This window comes from Ranitomeya variabilis, chromosome 2 (assembly GCF_051348905.1).
Source record: "Ranitomeya variabilis isolate aRanVar5 chromosome 2, aRanVar5.hap1, whole genome shotgun sequence".
Taxonomy (NCBI): Eukaryota; Metazoa; Chordata; class Amphibia; order Anura; family Dendrobatidae; genus Ranitomeya; species Ranitomeya variabilis.
The window spans coordinates 347,468,534-347,489,593 of NC_135233.1; the positions used below are offsets into that span (position 1 = coordinate 347,468,534).

Sequence of the window (21,060 nt, forward strand, 5' to 3'; positions counted from 1 at the left end):
ACCCAGTGTACCGTGGTAGCCCTAAAGGGGTGTTACATAAGTAAAGCTAAGTTCCCATGATGAGTTTTTGGTGAGTTTTTTACGCTGTCTATTTTAGAAAAAATGAAAGTGACCTACCTTACTTAATGAGTGCAAAAATGTTGCAGAAAATCAAAAATGTGCACCATCAAAAACTGTCCAAAAGGTCATTGTGGGGTCTTGGCCTAAAATAGGTTACTTGCATTTTTTCGAAAATATGCAGCATAAAAAAAACTCAACAAAAACTCATTGTGGCTACGTTGTCTGAAAGTAATGAAGAAGAAGCAGGTGAAGAAAAAGAGCGCGATCTGTGCTATTCCCCTGGTTATCGGTGGGGGCGGCCATCTTCCTGAGGCCGCGCGTGCGCAGATGGAGTGCTCTGCTGCCCGGGGCTTCAGGAAAATGGCCGCGGAATGCCGCGCGTGCGCAGATGGAGATCGCGGCGGCCATTTTTCTGAAGCCGAGTTCGCATCTCGGCTTCAGAAAAATGGCCGCCGCGATCTCCATCTGCGCACACGCGGCCTCAGGAAGATGGCCGCCCCCACCGATAACCAGGGGAATAGCGCAGATCGCGCTCTTTTTCTTCACCTGTGCAGTGGATTTGGCAGTTGGGCATGCGCAAACCACTACGCCACCAACGGAAAGATAAGCAAGATCTGGGGGACGAAACAGCGATGTCACCACGCCCATTTGACCAGACCACCTTGATTGACAGGCGAAAACGGCGACTTTGGTAAGGTATTTCGGCAGCATAGGTGGGGAATCAGGGGACAAAAAATACACTATTGTAACGCACAGCTCAGGCCCTATTTAACGGTATTTTTATCTCATACTGAATAAACGGGGTGACAGGTTCCCTTTAACATGTATTGTAGACAAATCGCACATGTAATCCACCCCACAAAAATATTTTATACACAGCCAAGAGTGAGGCTACATTCCAACTATGAGTTTTTGGTGACTTTTTGTTATTGAAAAGTATCCTATTTGTTAGTAGCCTATTTTACATATAATGGTGCCAAAAATCTTCAACATCAAAAAATCACTAAAAGCTCATCGTGTGACCGTAGATTAAAGGTTTTGGCTACAGAAAAATAAAACAACAACAAAAACGCAACATGTGAATATACTCTGAGGTTTTTTCCTGTGCATTTTTGTCATTGAAAAAAATACGCAGCGTTTCACAGCACCAGGAAAGTGACTGAGGCTTGTCAACTCTCCTGCACTCACTGCTTATTTTTTTTTATGCAGATTTGAACCATCAAAGCGTTTTGTTTTTTTTTCAAATCTGCAATATGTGAATCATTTCAGGATTTTTTGCAGCATTTGTCACCCATTCAACAAACATGTCAAAAGCGCGCAGATTTTGTGCAAAGATTTTCCTGTGAACACTTTGTTTTTTGCTGCAAGAAAACTGTAGCCTAAGCTATGTTCACACATTGCTCTTTTGCTACTTTTTTCTGCAAACATTGGTCAGGGCCATAGAGTTGGTCAGGTATTGTTCAATTTCACGCATTAGTCGGGCAATGTTTAGTGTTACACCTTGGTCGGCCATTTAATTGTTCAGGCAATTGTTTACGTTCACACATTACTAAATTTAAATTTTATGAAACTGTGCTAATCCTAACATCCAGGCTCAGACATATTGGGTTAAACTTGAATAAATCACAAAAATAAATGAGTTTCACATCCTGCTGTATTTAAATGCTTCTGCTGTATTTGCTTTTTAAGCTAAAAACACTGCAAAACTGATGGCAGCATTTTTGCTGCTTTTTTTGCACTGACTCTGTACCTCCTTTGTTTTGCTAAAAACACTGCAAAAACTGATGGGAGTGTTTTTGCTGCTTTTTTTGCGTTGACTCATTGCTTTCTATGGGTGAAAAAGCAGTGTAAAAAGCTGCAGTTACATGACACAGCATTAACCTATTGATCCTTATCACACTGTTTCCATTGGATATTCTGCTATTATCACATCATCAATGTTTTCCTATCTACGTACAGAATGGCGGGTGAAAATGCATAGAAATAAGGCTCTGTTCGGCCCAGCTACATTATGGCACAAAGGAGCCTCGTTAGGTCATTCTAAGGGCATGTTCACACATGGAGGCATATTTATGAAGCTCAAAGTGCCAGAATCCTGCTCTAATTTCAGGTATTTTTCAACTTTAAATTGGGTACTTGGTAAACACCGTGTTTGATAAAAAAGCGTAAAAGTCATCCCACCAAAATCAAGCTGTACCCAAATACCAGTGCTGACAAGAATGAGGCTGCGTAAAATATATACACATTTTTGCATGTGTCGTAGCTTTTATGTTGTTCCCATTCATTAAAATTGACTAAAAAAAAAAGTAAAAATGCAGAAAAAATTGTTATACAGGCTGCAAATTTACAAAAAACGCCCGGCAGCATCAACAACGCAAGTAAAAAAAAAAAAAAAAGATGTGAAGATACAAGTGTGCGTTAGACTTTTCAAATCTCATTCCCTTTGCTGGTGCTGTAAAACGCAAAAAAAGGTAGTAAAATAATTTTTAAAAATGCTACATATCCCTAGCCATCTAGAACAACTTAAAATTTGTGTTTGCAGCGCCCCAGAGTCCTGGTCGTTGCAGTAGCATGGTTCAGCCACTAAGGGGGGCCATGCTGCGTTCGATGGCACGGAAGGAGTTCTCTGAGCAGGTATCACAGTCACCAATACATTTCACAGCTGGGCCTCCGGGGGGAGCTAAGGGTGCTATTCATTAGGCCACTCCCCACCATAGTGGGTAAACTGGGGGTCAGGCAGGAAGTTAGGAAGAACGCTGACGGGATTGAACGGAGCAACACCCTGTGGCAGGGGGTGTTGTGAAGGGAGAGACTGTAGGGTCTCTGCCAGGGGTGGGATCCTGGCAGAGGCTTGGCATTGAAAGAACGTAACGGGTCCGCGCAGGCTCCTGGAAGCGGCGGGACTCAAGAAAGGACTAGAAGCGAGATAGATTGTGCTGAGTGAGAAACGAAGTCAAGCGAAAGGAGATACCAGTGAGGGTTGTGCTGAAAGAGGCAGCACCTTACTGAGGCGCACTACCGGTGGCCGGAACGCCGAGGAGGTAAAGAGTTTCAAGCCATACCTCAGACCTACGGCAGGGCAGTTAGCTTTAGGCGGACTGTCTCACGCATCACCCAGGAAGGCAAAGGGGGGTACCAACAGGAGAGGGGCGCAGACAGAGTCCCGGAAGATCTCCGAGCCTCCCCGTCATACGGGTGCGTTCCTACCATAGTATCTGGAGGGACGAGGAAGATCATTGCGAATTAAGTTGTTGTGAGGGAACACGAGAAACAGACACAACAGTTGTGGGGTACTTTCCGTAAGCACAGCAGGGAAGGACTGCAACACATAGCGCTAGAAGGAAGGCACCGATTTCCACCTGCAAGGAGAGCTCTGGAAGTGCCATTGGACCGGCCGGACTTGCGCAGCCTGGTGAGCCGTATTCTGGACTGAGGACCCAGAGAGCTTCAGTAAAGAGGTAAAGAGACTGCAACCTGGTGTCCTCGTTATTTACCGCGACCTGCACCCCACAACTGCACCGCTACACCGTTACTACACCACTTATTGCACCGGACGTCCCCCACTGACAGACAGGGCCACGGACCGGGTCTAGCCACCGTGACAACCCCAGGACTGAGACCTAGAGGCCCGGCTCCGGGTACCCCTCGGCCCTGCGGCGGTGTGGGGGCGCTCCAAACTTGGCGTCACGAACAGGATCTACTTAAGCCTGAAGAATCAGGTCATGTGTGCCTAGAGACTGTGATTTACTGTACTTTATTGCAAGATTGTGCTGCGCCATTAGCCGCCAAAAGTTCCCACCAAAAGGCGCCGCCATTGCTACACCCCAGGAGAAGGAGGGTGTGTTATGGGCGGAGACTCCCAGTGTGGCGCGAGAAATGGCTACCGCCCCCTGCACTTCTGGCTGCAAAGAGATGACCTGCCTCAGAGCAGAAGAGAAACACCCCTTGATATGCAACGGCGAGAAGCTGGCGACGGAGAAGCTCGACCTCGGAGAAATGGCGGAGTTAGGTGCATGCACTGCCACCGATTATCAGGCAGCGATGATGAACGGCGAGTGCCTGAGCGAGGAAGAAGCGGTTCCGGCCTGCCTTTCTTCACCGGAGATGGACCGGAAGCCCGCGGACCCGACAGCAGAGCTACGTCCATCAATCCCGACCTCGGAGTTAGAGGAGGAGGAACCACAGCAAGCGGAGCCGAATCCGAGCATCCCATTGGAGGAGCCCCGGTCCGGGCTGCAGCCGACTCCAGTGTCCTCGTTAACGGACCGGAGCGACACCGATGGAACCACATTAGGCGCAGGTATGGCCGACGTCCCTGCTCCCCTCCACGAGCCCGCTTCCATGACCCACCTCCATCTCAGTAGGGAGCGACTTATCTCGGCAGGGCTAATGGTGCTATCCCCCGATGACCTAGGGAGGATGGTGCCACCGCTGTCGACTGGAGTGGGGGAACCCGTGGATGTGAGCTTAGATGGAGTAGTTCTTCGCTGGGACACCCCCTGGTTTAGAGCGGATGGATCCCGGGAGAACGGGTCCACTCTTGCGGTGCTTACATGGGAACAATATAGACAGTGCTTGATTCTGCAGTGGAAAGGACGGAAAGGAGCTGAGTCGATGGGCCCATCGAAAGTACAACAACCCCCCCCGGCATGGGATGACAGAGACGCGGTAAGGCGGGGCACTGTGTTGGCCTACCATGTAAAAAGGGGGTGGGGCCTCATACACGAGCCGGGACTGGATACTGATGTTTTTGTTGCACATTGTAATGTGAGGGCTCCCTGTTGTGGCCGAAGCGGAGAACCGTTACAAAAGGGGGATCCAGTGACCTACAGCCGCCACTTGAACCCCCTCGGGTGGTATGCACGGAATGTTCGGCGGTGTATGTCTGGAGCCGCAGCACTTGCTACCCCAGACCTGGTCCCGGGAGTACCCGATCTTGTCACCATTGCAACAGTACGCCTAGTAGCAGCCCCAGAGTTGGCCAGTCGAGTCCATCTGCATGTCCGGACCGCGGACACTGGCACCACGGCGGTTGGGTTCCAGGAACCCAAGCCACCAGAAGAAGAATAAACCTCGATACCATGAAAATGTAAATAGTTAACTGTTCATTCCTTTAACTGTTCCTGTTTGCTGCTAAACCCGTCTAGGGTTAAAGGTGACCCCTTTGTTGACCCGGGGTCACTGTTGTTTTCCTGAAGTTTATACAAGTTTTAAAGTTACACAAACTGCAGAAATCATGGACTGTGCATGATTCGAACTTTCTTTTGTAAATAGTTTGCACCTTCTTAAGGGTGCTCCCTACTGGTTTTAGCCAAAGACACTTTGCGAAGATATTTGCCCTATTGGTTTGAGCCAAAAGACACTTTGCGAAGATTCCTTCTCTACTGGTTTTAGTTAAAGACACTTTGCGAAGAAACCTTTCCTACTAGTCCTAGTTAAAGACACTTTGTGAAGATCCCGGGCTGGAACTTTGCATAAGACTGGTAGGCTGAGAAGACGAGCTACCTCAGAAAGACTTGGTCCCCTCTTAAAGGGGATGTGACGAAGTAAATTTGAAAGAGATACTGTTACCGAACAGTAATGTGATAATGATGCCTTGAAAAAGAAAATGTAACTGTTTTACATGCCGAGTTATATGTGTTGAAGTTGTTGAAATGTGAAATCTGAATAATGTTTTGTAGAAAGGAAAGATGCAGAGAGCCCGTAGGGGTAGATGTAGAAGCCTGCATAGTTGAAAGTAAAAGAAGTAATAATGAAGGTGAGGATAGAAGGTAAACCCCGCGTCCCCATTGAAAAGTTACTTTGTTACTAAGGACAGAGAGTGAACCCGTAGGGGTTAGAGAGTGAGTCCTTAAAGGAGCCGAGTAGAGCGGGCTCAGAGTTCTTTAAATGAAAGGAATGTTATGTCTATACTGTGTATAGTAGCGAAAGGCAGTAGGCCCTGGCTGAACAGGGCGGTCCTGTAAAAGAAAGGAGAGGCAGTAGGTCTGGTGCCGTAGGGACAGGCGGTCCTGCAGGTTCACAAGAAGGAGAATGTAAAGTTGAAATGCCTTATAATGTGATTATAGGAAGGCCTTTGATAGACTAAGAGTGTGAGTTTCTTAAAGGCAATGTTAAGTTATTGTTCCAAAAATTGCACTAAGTAGAATACCCGGTTGGGTAACAGAAGTTATTTATGCTCTGTAATTTATAATGTTGATTATGTTTGTAACGTTAAAAGTGTCCTCACCTCCCATAAAGGGAAGCCTACTTAAGTATACTTATTGTTATTTGCACTCAACAAAATTGTATGTCTTTTTGCTAACCTGTATTGTTGTTTTTCTTCCCAGTCCCGGAGTACTGTGTTTAACCAGGGGGGAGTGCAGCGCCCCAGAGTCCTGGTCGTTGCAGTAGCATGGTTCAGCCACTAAGGGGGGCCATGCTGCGTTCGATGGCACGGAAGGAGTTCTCTGAGCAGGTATCACAGTCACCAATACATTTCACAGCTGGGCCTCCGGGGGGAGCTAAGGGTGCTATTCATTAGGCCACTCCCCACCATAGTGGGTAAACTGGGGGTCAGGCAGGAAGTTAGGAAGAACGCTGACGGGATTGAACGGAGCAACACCCTGTGGCAGGGGGTGTTGTGAAGGGAGAGACTGTAGGGTCTCTGCCAGGGGTGGGATCCTGGCAGAGGCTTGGCATTGAAAGAACGTAACGGGTCCGCGCAGGCTCCTGGAAGCGGCGGGACTCAAGAAAGGACTAGAAGCGAGATAGATTGTGCTGAGTGAGAAACGAAGTCAAGCGAAAGGAGATACCAGTGAGGGTTGTGCTGAAAGAGGCAGCACCTTACTGAGGCGCACTACCGGTGGCCGGAACGCCGAGGAGGTAAAGAGTTTCAAGCCATACCTCAGACCTACGGCAGGGCAGTTAGCTTTAGGCAGACTGTCTCACGCATCACCCAGGAAGGCAAAGGGGGGTACCAACAGGAGAGGGGCGCAGACAGAGTCCCGGAAGATCTCCGAGCCTCCCCGTCATACGGGTGCGTTCCTACCATAGTATCTGGAGGGACGAGGAAGATCATTGCGAATTAAGTTGTTGTGAGGGAACACGAGAAACAGACACAACAGTTGTGGGGTACTTTCCGTAAGCACAGCAGGGAAGGACTGCAACACATAGCGCTAGAAGGAAGGCACCGATTTCCACCTGCAAGGAGAGCTCTGGAAGTGCCATTGGACCGGCCGGACTTGCGCAGCCTGGTGAGCCGTATTCTGGACTGAGGACCCAGAGAGCTTCAGTAAAGAGGTAAAGAGACTGCAACCTGGTGTCCTCGTTATTTACCGCGACCTGCACCCCACAACTGCACCGCTACACCGTTACTACACCACTTATTGCACCGGACGTCCCCCACTGACAGACAGGGCCACGGACCGGGTCTAGCCACCGTGACAACCCCAGGACTGAGACCTAGAGGCCCGGCTCCGGGTACCCCTCGGCCCTGCGGCGGTGTGGGGGCGCTCCATGTTGGTCTCAAAACTTTTGGCCACGACTGTTTAGTAAGCTGGAGTGACGTTTTTTTATTTTTTTATTTCGACCCCTTGACAGGGCATCGGTACACTGTATGGAAGCGATGGGGAGGTAATGGTTAATAGTAATACTGCATATTTCACACTTGTAAGAAAATGAAATCCGAGGATCAGTCTCATATTTTACAGGCTGCACGAGTGCTGCTGGGCCCTTTATAAATCATCTCGGCTGATGTATTATTTGGAGACATGGCGCTATAGTAACTTCATTCAGATAGAGAATATAATCATTTCCAGGACCCCCGGCACTGGATTTATGGAAAATGTAATTATCACATTGGATAAAATAGTGTAATCTTGTCATGATGCCATGTCGTCCCGGCACGTTACACAGATCTTATGATGTGGGGCTGTGTAATTCCAGAAATCACTTACACTCATTTTGTGGTGCTCTTATAAAGGGATTTTCCACTTCATATAGAGACGATTTTCTAGGATTTGCCGTCATATTATGGTCAGTGCAAGTCCAACCTCTGAGAACCCCAATAACCCTGGGAATGAAGGGTGTAGTACTGTGCCCCTCGTAACTATCTAATATGGGGTCAGTGCGACAATTCCCAGAGGTCGGACCCCTCATAACTAATATGGGTTCAATACTTGATACTTGACTATTGCACTTAAACACACGGGCTGATGACCGGATCATGCAGCTTTATATGAAAATCCCTATTTATTATAATTGCCAGACCTGAAATAACAAGCACTTTTCACCTATTGAGTCCCCCCATTTCCTTGTAGATTGTAAGCTTGTGAGCAGGGACCTCACTCCTAATGTCACTGTTTAAATTGTTTTAACTCGTACCGAATTTATTGTTTGTACATGTCCCCGCTTAATTGTAAAGTGCTGCTGAATATGTAGATTTCTCTGCCGTATTTTACGGGCTGTAAAAATCGCAGCATGCTGCGATTGTCAGCGTATTCCTACAAAAATACGCCAATGAAAATCTATGGAGGCGAGAAAAATACGGATTACACGCGGACCACACGTCTGCCTTGCAAGAAATACGCACCAGTGTCCTATAGAAAAGCCGGAAATTCAGTGCAGTGTACAGTAAAATCACACTGACAGGTTAGAATAGAATAGATGAAATAAATGTCTACACATAGAATAGGTATATATACCTTATATACTCAAGTATAAGCCGATCCGAGTATAAGCCGAGACCCCTAACTTTGCCACAAAAAACTGGAAAAACTTAATGACTCGAGTATAAGCCTAGGGTGGGAAATGCAGCAGCTACCGGTAAATTTCAAAAATATAAATAGATACCAATAAAAGTAAAATTAATTGAGACATCAGTAGGTTAAGTGTTTTTGAATATCCATATTGCATCAGGAGCCCCATATAATGCTCCATACAGTTTATGATGGGCCCCATAAGATGCTCCATATTAAAATATGCCCAATATAATGCTGCACAAAGGTTAATAATGGCCCCATAAGATGCTCCATAGACACATTTGCCCCATACAGTGCTGCATTAAGGTTAAGAAGGGTCCCATAAGATGCTCCATAGAGATATTTGCCCCATATAATGCTGCACAAATGTTGATTATGGCCCCCATAAGATGCTCCATAGAGGTATTTGCCCCATATAATGCTGCACACATGCTGATTATGGCCCTATAAGATGCTCCATAGAGATATTTGCCCCATATAATGCTGCACAAATGCTGATTATGGCCCCATAAGATGCTCCATAGAGATATTTCCCCATGTAATGCTGCACAAATGTTGATTATGGCCCCATAAGATGCTCCATAGAGATATTTGCCCCATATGCTGTTGCTGCGATTAAAAAAATAATAATGACACCTCTCGTCGCTCAGGCCCCCAGCACTTGCAATATTCACCTGTCCTCGTTCCACCGCCGGGTGCCGCTGTGTCTTCCGCGTCCTCTGCACTGATGTTCACGCACTAACCACGTCATCATGCCTTCTGACCTGAGCATCACAGCAGAGGACGCAGAAGACGGAGCCCGACGGTTGAACGAGGACAGGTGAATATCGTGCAATGCTGCTCACCCTCCCCATTATACTCACCTGCTCCTGGCGCGGTCCCTGGCAGCTTTCCTGATGGTCTTCTCTGGGCGCTGATGGCTTCTTCCAGCATTGAGCAGTCACCGTTACTGCTCATTACAGTAATGAATATGCAGGTCCACCCCTATGGGAGTGGAGTCGCGTCCATATTCATTACTATAATGATAATAATAACATTACTATAATGAGCAGTACCATGTGACCGCTCAACGCTGGAAGAAGCTGTCAGTGCCCGGAGACCATTGGAGATGCAGGGACCGTGCCAGGAGCAGGTGAGTATGTCACAGCCGCCGCTCCCCCTCCCCCTCTGACCCCCCTGGGACAATGACTCGAGTATAAGCCAAGAGGGGCATTTTCAGCCTAAAAAAATGGGCTGAAAATCATATACTCGAGTATATACTGTATATATGTATATATATATATATATCTATATATATAATTGTCTAAGGGTTTTTCCGTCTGTCTGTCTGTCTGTCTGTCTTTCTGTCTGTCTGTCTGTCTGTCTGTCTTTCTGTCTGTCTGTCTGTCTGTCTGTCTGTCCTGGAAATCCCGTATAAGGTATGGACCTGTAGCCATATAAGGTATGGACCTGTAGCCATATAAGGTATGGACGCATAGCCATATAAGGTATGGACCTATAGCCATATAAGGTATGGACGCATAGCCATATAAGGCATGGACCTATAGCCATATAAGGTATGGACCTGTAGCCATATAAGGTATGGACCTGTAGCCATATAAGGTATGGACGCATAGCCATATAAGGTATGGACGCATAGCCATATAAGGTATGGACCTATAGCCATATAAGGTATGGACGCATAGCCATATAAGGCATGGACCTATAGCCATATAATGTATGGACGCATAGCCCTAAGGTATGGACCTGTAGCCATATAAGGTATGGACCTATAGCCATATAAGGTATGGACGCATAGCCATATAAGGCATGGACCTATAGCCATATAATGTATGGACGCATAGCCCTAAGGTATGGACCTGTAGCCATATAAGGTATGGACCTATAGCCATATAAGGTATGGACCTATAGCCATATAAGGTCCATACCTTATAGGTGCCATGGCGACGATGATGTCATAAAGGTTGCCTCGACCAATCAGCGACGGGCACAGTCTGCCACGAATCACATACTACGGGGACATGCATATTCTAGAATACCCGATGCTTTAGAATCGACCAATCAGCGACAGGCACAGTATCGACCTATATGTCATAATGGTTGCCATGGCGACGATGATGTCATAAAGGTTGCCTCGACCAATCAGCGACGGGCACAGTCATCATTGTCCTCCACTGCTGTCAAGTGCCTGGATAGGCGGCATCTCCCTGTGTTTCTATCTTAGAATGGGTCGTAAACGAAAATACGCCAATGAGGATGACAGAAAAGGAGCAGCAGCAGCAAGAAAACGACAACATCGGGAACAGGAGACACCACAACAAACTGCCGCCAGACAAGCCCAGGATGTGGAATCTCACAGACAATGTCGCCAACAGGAGACACCACAACAAACCGCCGCCAGACAAGCCCAGGATGTGGAATCTCACAGACAATGTGTTGTGAATTTGGATTCTGGGCTCCCCCGGTGGCCGCTTGTGGAATTGGACTTGTCATCCTCTTTCCTGTTTCACCTGGTTCCATCAGTAGTGGGTGTCGCTATTTAAGCTCATTTCTCTGGTGGTTTCTTGCCGGTCAACAATGTTATCTGATGCCTCTCAGTGCTTGTTCCTGCTTCCAGACAACTACTAGATAAGTTGGACTTTTGTCCATGTTTTGTTTTGCCTATTTGTTCCAGTTCACAGCTGAAGTTTTGTTACTGTGTCTGGAAAGCTCTCGTTGATCAGGGATTGCTACTCTGGCGTTATGAGTTAATGCCAGAGTTTAAGGTAATCTCTGGATGGTGTTTTGTTAGTGTTTTTCTGCTGACCATGAAAGTATACTATCTGTCTTCTGCTATCTAGTAAGCGGACCTCAAATTTGCTAAGACTATTTTCCTGCTGCGTTTGTAGTTTCATCTGAACTCACCGTCATTATATGTGGGGGGCTACTGTCTTCTTTGGAATATTTCTCTAGAGGTGAGCCAGGTCTTATATTTCCCTCTGCTAGCTATTTAGGTCTTAGGCCAGAGCTGGGCATCTAGCGATAAATAGGAAATGCTACCTGGCTATTTCTAGTTGCGCGGCAGGCTTAGTTCATGGTCAGTATAGTTCCATCTTCCGAGAGCTTGTCCCTCTATAGGCTTGCTATGATCTCTGCCTGCAGAGATCATGACAGTTTGACCGGCCAATAAAGTGTTAAAGACCCAGGTTGAGAAAGGAGAGTTATAAGAAGTCTGCTGGAATTTTTTTTTTTTTTTTTTTCCTCCAGTCTGCCTTGCTGCAGTCTTTTTTCTCTCTCTCCTCCTAATCTCTGTATGCTCTGTGTGCACCTGACAATAATGGATCTCCAGAGTGTAACTGCGGGTTTGAATAATCTCATCACGAAAGTACAAAATTTACAAGATTTTGTGGTACATGCTCCGGTATCTGAGCCGAGAATTCCTTTGCCGGAGTTCTTCACAGGGAATAGAGCTAGCTTCCAGAATTTCCGAAATAATTGTAAGCTTTATTTGTCCCTGAAGTCTCGTTCAGCTGGAGACCCTGCTCAGCAGGTTAGGATTGTGATTTCCTTGCTCAGGGGTGACCCTCAAGATTGGGCCTTCTCATTGCCAGCAGGGGATCCTGCGTTACGCGATGTGGATGCGTTTTTTCTGGCCTTGGGCTTGCTTTATGAGGAACCTCATTTGGAACTTCAGGCAGAAAAAACTTTGATGGCACTATCTCAGGGGCAAGACGAAGCTGAAGTTTTCTGCCAAAAATTCCGTAAATGGTCTGTGCTTACTCAGTGGAATGAGTGCGCTTTGGCGGCAACTTTCAGAGAAGGTCTCTCTGATGCCGTTAAGGATGTTATGGTGGGGTTCCCTTTGCCTGCAGGTCTGAATGAGTCCATGACAATGGCTATTCAGATTGATAGGCGTCTGCGGGAGCGCAAACCGGTGCACCATCTGGCGGTGTCTATGGAAAAGACGCCAGAGAGTATGCAGTGTGATAGAATTCTGTCCAGGAGCGAGCGACAGAATTTTAGACGGAAGAATGGATTGTGTTTCTATTGTGGGGATTCTACTCATGTTATATCAGCATGCTCTAGGCGTACAAAGAAGCTTGATAAGTCTGTTTCCATTGGCACCATTCAGTCTAAGTTTATTTTGTCTGTAACCCTGATTTGCTCTTTGTCATCCATTGCCACGGACGCCTATGTTGACTCTGGCGCCGCTCTGAGTCTTATGGATTGGTCCTTTGCCAATCGTTGTGGTTTTAATTTAGAGCCTTTGGAGACTCTTATTCCTCTGAAGGGGATTGACTCCACCCCATTGGCTAATAATAAACCACAATACTGGACACAAGTAACCATGCGTATCAATCCGGATCACCAGGAGATTATTCGTTTCCTGGTGCTGTATAATTTACATGACGATTTGGTACTGGGATTGCCATGGTTGCAGTCTCACAACCCAGTCTTGGACTGGAGAGCAATGTCTGTGTTGAGCTGGGGATGTAAGGGTATTCATGGGGACGTACCTTTGGTTTCTATTTCGTCGTCCATTCCCTCTGAAGTCCCTGAGTTCCTCTCTGATTATCAAGACGTCTTTGACGAACCCAAGCTTGGGTCGTTACCTCCGCACCGTGAGTGCGATTGTGCCATAGATTTGATACCGGGTTGTAAATATCCAAAGGGTCGTTTGTTTAATTTGTCTGTGCCGGAACATGCTGCTATGCGGGAATATATAAAGGAGTCTTTGGAAAAGGGACATATTCGTCCATCTTCTTCTCCCTTGGGAGCTGGGTTTTTCTTTGTCTCAAAAAAAGACGGCTCTTTGAGACCATGTATTGATTATCGGCTTCTGAATAAGATCACTGTTAAGTATCAATACCCATTGCCATTGCTTACTGATTTGTTTGCTCGTATAGAGGGTGCTAAGTGGTTCTCTAAAATTGATCTTCGTGGGGCGTATAATTTGGTGCGGATCAGGCAGGGGGATGAGTGGAAGACCGCATTTAATACGCCCGAGGGCCACTTTGAGTATTTGGTCATGCCTTTTGGTCTTTCTAATGCCCCTTCAGTTTTCCAGTCTTTTATGCATGATATTTTCCGCGATTTTCTGGATAAATTTATGATAATATATCTGGATGATATTCTGATTTTTTCTGATGACTGGGACTCTCATGTCCAGCAGGTCAGGAGAGTTTTTCAGGTTCTGCGGTCTAATTCTTTATGTGTGAAGGGGTCTAAGTGCGTTTTTGGGGTCCAGAAAATTTCCTTTTTGGGGTATATTTTTTCTCCCTCTTCCATTGAGATGGATCCCGTCAAGGTGCAAGCTATTTGTGACTGGACTCAGCCCTCCTCTCTTAAGGGTCTTCAGAGATTTTTGGGCTTTGCCAACTTTTACCGCCGATTTATTGCTGGTTTTTCGGATGTCGTTAAACCACTGACTGATTTGACCAGACAAGGCGCTGATGTTGCTAATTGGTCCCCTCATGCTGTAGAGGCCTTTCAGGAGCTTAAGCGCCGTTTTGCCTCTGCCCCTGTGTTGCGTCAGCCTGATGTGAATCTGCCTTTTCAGGTTGAGGTTGACGCTTCGGAGATCGGAGCTGGGGCAGTGTTGTCGCAGAAAGGTTCCGACTGCTCCGTCATTAGGCCTTGTGCCTTCTTTTCTCGCAAATTTTCGCCCGCAGAGCGGAATTATGATGTTGGGAATCGGGAGCTTTTGGCCATGAAGTGGGCGTTTGAGGAGTGGCGCCATTGGCTCGAGGGGGCTAGGCATCAGGTGGTGGTATTGACTGACCACAAAAATTTGATTTATCTTGAGACTGCCAGACGCCTGAATCCTAGACAGGCGCGCTGGTCTTTATTTTTTTCTCGCTTTAATTTTGTGGTGTCATACCTACCGGGTTCTAAGAATGTTAAGGCAGATGCCCTTTCTAGGAGTTTTGACCCGGACTCTCCTGGTAATTCTGAACCCACAGGTATCCTTAGGGAGGGAGTAATTTTGTCGGCCGTTTCTCCTGATCTGCGGCGGTCCTTGCAAGAGTTTCAGGCGGATAGACCGGATCGTTGTCCGCCTGATAGACTGTTTGTTCCGGATGATTGGACCAGCAGAGTCATCTCTGAGGTACATTCTTCTGCATTGGCAGGTCATCCCGGAATTTTTGGTACCAGGGATTTGGTGGCAAGATCCTTCTGGTGGCCTTCCCTGTCACGAGATGTGCGAGTCTTTGTGCAGTCATGTGACGTTTGTGCTCGGGCCAAGTCTTGTAGTTCTCGGGCTAGCGGACTGCTGTTGCCCTTGCCTATTCCTAAGAGGCCTTGGACACACATCTCGATGGATTTTATTTCAGATCTGCCTGTTTCCCAGAAGATGTCTGTCATCTGGGTGGTCTGTGACCGTTTCTCTAAAATGGTCCATTTGGTTCCTCTGCCCAAGTTGCCTTCTTCTTCTGAGTTGGTTCCTCTGTTTTTTCAGAATGTTGTCCGATTGCACGGTATTCCTGAGAATATTGTTTCTGACAGAGGTACCCAATTTGTGTCTAGATTTTGGCGGGCATTCTGTGCTAGGATGGGCATAGATTTGTCTTTTTCATCTGCTTTTCACCCTCAGACTAATGGCCAGACCGAGCGGACTAATCAGACCCTTGAGACATATCTGAGGTGTTTTGTCTCTGCTGACCAGGATGATTGGGTTGCTTTTTTGCCATTGGCAGAGTTCGCCCTCAATAATCGGGCCAGTTCTTCCACCTTGGTGTCCCCGTTTTTCTGTAATTCGGGGTTTCACCCTCGATTTTCCTCCGGTCAGGTGGAATCCTCGGATTGTCCTGGAGTGGATGCGGTGGTGGAGAGATTGCATCACATCTGGGGGCAGGTTATGGACAATTTGAAGTTGTCCCAGGAGAAGACTCAGCGTTTTGCCAACCGTCATCGTCGTGTTGGTTCTCGGCTTTGTGTTGGAGATTTAGTGTGGTTGTCTTCTCGTTTTGTCCCTATGAGGGTCTCTTCTCCTAAGTTTAAACCTCGGTTCATCGGCCCTTATAGAATATTGGAGATTCTTAATCCTGTTTCTTTCCGTTTGGACCTCCCTGCGTCCTTTTCCATTCATAACGTTTTTCATCGGTCGTTATTGCGCAGGTATGAGGTACCTGTTGTACCTTCAGTTGAGCCTCCTGCTCCGGTGTTGGTTGAGGGTGAGTTGGAGTACGTTGTGGAGAAAATTTTGGACTCTCGTGTTTCCAGACGGAAACTCCAGTATCTGGTCAACTGGAAGGGTTACGGCCAGGAGGATAATTCTTGGGTCAATGCATCTGATGTTCATGCTTCTGATCTTGTTCGTGCCTTCCATAGGGCTCATCCTGGTCGCCCTGGTGGATCTGGTGAGGGTTCGGTGCCCCCTCCTTGAGGGGGGGGTACTGTTGTGAATTTGGATTCTGGGCTCCCCCGGTGGCCGCTTGTGGAATTGGACTTGTCATCCTCTTTCCTGTTTCACCTGGTTCCATCAGTAGTGGGTGTCGCTATTTAAGCTCATTTCTCTGGTGGTTTCTTGCCGGTCAACAATGTTATCTGATGCCTCTCAGTGCTTGTTCCTGCTTCCAGACAACTACTAGATAAGTTGGACTTTTGTCCATGTTTTGTTTTGCCTATTTGTTCCAGTTCACAGCTGAAGTTTTGTTACTGTGTCTGGAAAGCTCTCGTTGATCAGGGATTGCTACTCTGGCGTTATGAGTTAATGCCAGAGTTTAAGGTAATCTCTGGATGGTGTTTTGTTAGTGTTTTTCTGCTGACCATGAAAGTATACTATCTGTCTTCTGCTATCTAGTAAGCGGACCTCAAATTTGCTAAGACTATTTTCCTGCTGCGTTTGTAGTTTCATCTGAACTCACCGTCATTATATGTGGGGGGCTACTGTCTTCTTTGGAATATTTCTCTAGAGGTGAGCCAGGTCTTATATTTCCCTCTGCTAGCTATTTAGGTCTTAGGCCAGAGCTGGGCATCTAGCGATAAATAGGAAATGCTACCTGGCTATTTCTAGTTGCGCGGCAGGCTTAGTTCATGGTCAGTATAGTTCCATCTTCCGAGAGCTTGTCCCTCTATAGGCTTGCTATGATCTCTGCCTGCAGAGATCATGACACAATGTCGCCAACAGGAGACACCACAACAAACCGCCGCCAGACAAGCACAGGATGTGGAATCTCACAGACAATGTCGCCAACAGGAGACACCACAACAAACCGCCGCCAGACAAGCCCAGGATGTGGAATCTCACAGACAATTTCGCCAACAGGAGACACCACAACAAACCGCCGCCAGACAAGTCCAGGATGTGGAATCTCACAGACAATTTCGCCAACAGGAGACACCACAACAAACCGCCGCCAGACAAGCCCAGGATGTGGAATCTCACAGACAATTTTGCCAACAGGAGACACCACAACAAACCGCCGCCAGACAAGCCCAGGATGTGGAATCTCACAGACAATGTCGCCAACAGGAGACACCACAACAAACCGCCGCCAGACAAGCCCAGGATGTGGAATCTCACAGACAATGTCGCCAACAGGAGACACCACAACAAACCGCCGCCAGACAAGCCCAGGATGTGGAATCTCACAGACAATGTCGCCAACAGGAGACACCACAACAAACCGCCGCCAGACAAGCCCAGGATGTGGAATCTCATAGACAATGTCGCCAACAGGAGACACCACAACAAACCGCCGCCAGACAAGCCCAGGATGTGGAATCTCACAGACAATGTCGCCAACAGGAGACACCACAACAAACCGCCGCCAGACAAGCCCAGGATGTGGAATCTCACAGACAATTTCGCCAACAGGAGACACCACAACAAACCGCCGCCAGACAAGCCCAGGATGTGGAATCTCACAGACAATTTCGCCAACAGGAGACACCACAACAAACCGCCGCCAGACAAGCCCAGGATGTGGAATCTCACAGACAATGTCGCCAACAGGAGACACCACAACAAACCGCCGCCAGACAAGCCCAGGATGTGGAATCTCACAGACAATGTCGCCAACAGGAGACACCACAACAAACCGCCGCCAGACAAGCCCAGGATGTGGAATCTCACAGACAATGTCGCCAACAGGAGACACCACAACAAACCGCCGCCAGACAAGCCCAGGATGTGGAATCTCACAGACAATGTCGCCAACAGGAGACACCACAACAAACCGCCGCCAGACAAGCCCAGGATGTGGAATCTCACAGACAATGTCGCCAACAGGAGACACCACAACAAACCGCCGCCAGACAAGCCCAGGATGTGGAATCTCACAGACAATGTCGCCAACAGGAGACACCACAACAAACCACCGCCAGACAAGCCAAGGATGTGGAATCTCACAGACAATGTCGCCAACAGGAGACACCACAACAAACCGCCGCCAGACAAGCCCAGGATGCGGAATCTCACAGACAATTTCGCCAACAGGAGACACCACAACAAACTGTTGTACGACAGGAACAACATGATCGCCAAATTCATAAAAAACGAATGCTCTACCAACTAAGGCACGAACAGGACAATATTCAACAACTTGCACATTACGTAACAGACAATGAAAGTACAATTCATGAACACTACTGTGGGAATATGAATGCAGTTTGCTCTAAATGCGACTCTCTGAATTTCATTGATGAAAAACCATCTGACAATCAGTTTACTCAATGCTGCCAAAAAGGAAAAGTTATGCTACCGAGACCTCACTACTCAGATCTGTTTGAGCAGTTAATGAAAGGAATGCATCAACACAGTAGAAATTTTATGGAAAATATCAGAAGCATCAACAGTTCTCATGCGTTTGCTTCATTCGGTGCCAACATTGCACCGCCCCCTGGATTCGGACCGTATTGTTTTAAAATTCACGGCCAGATCTACCATCGCACTGGAACACTTCACCCAGAAATAGGACAACCACCAAAATTTGCACAATTATACATCATTGATACAAATGAGGCTACAGAACAAAGAATGAACCTAAAAGAAAACGAAAAGTGTGATGCTGAACTGATGAACCAAATTGCTGTACATTTACAAAAAATAAGCCCATTTGCTGCCGCATATCGCATGCTAAAAGACGTTCAAGCTGAGGAGGAACAGAGGGCTATACAAAATGGTACTGAAATGCCTTCTATTGTCATGGCCATTAAACAAGAACGTAAACAGAATCCTCGACTTTACAACAAACCACGTGTAAGTGAGGTCGCAGTTGTTTTTCAAAACGATGATGGAGAACCTCCTTTTCAAAGGGATATATTAGTCCATCTTAAGCCAGACCAAAACAACCCTTTGGTTCCTAAGACACAACGAATTAGCATTTTGCACAGCAACCTTGATGCTCTTCTGTATCCGCTATTCTTTCCAAGAGGTGAACAAGGGTGGCATGAAAACTTAAACCAACAAGGAACTTCAAGAAGAATTACACAACTGCAATACTACAGTTTTCGTCTGTCTGTCCGAAATTACTTCAATCCTATTTTAAACGGTGGGAAACTGACACAACAGTACTTAGTTGACGCATATGTTAAAATTGAAGCTAATCGTCTAAATTTCATAAGAATGAGCCAAAAACAACTTAAAGTCGAAGACTACTGCGTTCTTCAAGAACATTTGCAAAAACAATCAATTGAAAAGGGAATTCCAATTGGAAAAACAGTAATCCTCCCGTCGTCGTTTGAAGGTAGCCCCCGCAACATGCAACAGCGTTATCAAGATGCAATGGCAATAGTAACAAAGTTTGAAAGACCTGACATTTTTGTGACAATGACCTGTAATCCTAAATGGCCAGAAATTACCGAAAATCTAGAACCCTGGCAAAAAGTTGAACACAGGCCGGACTTAGTCGCACGCGTATTTCGACTGAAACTCATCAGCCTTTTGAAAGACATCAAAAATGGGCTTTTTGGAACAGTCGTAGCAATGGTACACGTCATAGAGTTTCAGAAACGAGGTCTCCCACATGCGCATATACTAATTATCTTAGACACGGATTCCAAGATTCGTACGGAGGAAGAAATCGACAATATAGTGTGGGCTGAAATTCCTAACCAAGAAAAGTATCCTGAACTGTATAATATTGTTGTCTCTCATATGATTCATGGCCCATGCGGTGTAGCAAATCCAAAAAGTCCATGCATGGAAAACGGAAAGTGTACAAAAGGGTTTCCAAAGGAGTTGAAACAGCACACTGTTAAAGACTTGGATGGCTACCCATCCTATCGGCGACAACACATTGATAACATAGCTTGCAACAATAAAATTATAAATAACTCATGGATAGTCCCATACAACCCGTACTTATCAAAATGCTACAACTGTCACATCAACGTAGAAATCTGTGCTTCAATAAAAAGTGTAAAATATCTCTTCAAGTACATCTACAAGGGGCATGACAAAGCTAACATCGAAATACAACAGAAAACAGTCAATCACGATGAATCATCAACTTTTGTTGACTCAAGATATGTCAGTGCTCCAGAAGCTGCTTGGAGGATATTTGCGTTTCCAATGCATTCACAGTCCCATGCCATTATACGTTTAGCTATTCATTTACCAAATCAACAGCAGCTTTATTTCTTTGAAGATGCTGAAGTCAAAGATGTCTCAAAAACTTTAAGCACGACATCAACATTAATGGAATGGTTTTTGCTGAACCAACGTGACGAAAACGCAAGGCAGTATTTGTACCGAGAGATTCCAGAGCATTACGTTTGGAATAAAACTTGGAATCCAAGACAACGAGGAGTTAGCAGAATAATTGGACGCATGTATACTGTTAGTGTCAAGGATCAAGAAAGATATTGCCTTCGGCTGTTACTACTACATATCAAAGGAGCTAAAACTTATGACGATTTGAAAACAGTTAACGGAGTATTGCACGATACATTTAAAGCTGCAGCTTTGCTTTAGGACTTCTAATGGATGATACTGTGTGGAAACTTACTTTAGAAGATGCAGTTACCCTACATATGCCTAAGCAACTTCGTGAATTGTTTGCCTACATCTGTGTATTTGGACCGCCTACAAATCCAGCTCAACTTTGGACAAATTTTAAAGAACATCTAATCGAGGACTACTGCTTACGTCTTCACAACAGAAGTGGAAGTTGTCAAAATTGCGAATCTTATGCCATGCAAGATGTCCAAAATATCTTACTACTACATGGAAAAACGTTTTCAGACTTTAATTTGCCCCAGCCTGCCATTCAAGTTCCACAAGTTCCAGAGTATGACGAAGCTTATGAATTATTGTTGGCAACAGAGAAGAGAA

At 46.3% G+C, this 21,060-nt stretch overlaps 1 long non-coding RNA gene across 2 annotated transcripts in view; it reads left to right on the top strand.

The window, feature by feature from the left end:
* The window catches only part of LOC143809404 (uncharacterized), a 147,644-nt gene that overhangs the window by 61,281 nt on the left and 65,303 nt on the right, over positions 1-21,060 (top strand). Inside the window, exon 1 of one of the 2 annotated variants that reach the window (XR_013222265.1) lies at positions 500-751. The exons of the other annotated variant lie outside the window; for it this stretch is intronic. This is a non-coding gene — a long non-coding RNA (uncharacterized LOC143809404). Of the gene's footprint in view, positions 1-499; positions 752-21,060 lie in introns of those variants that run through there. 2 annotated transcript variants of the gene reach the window in all.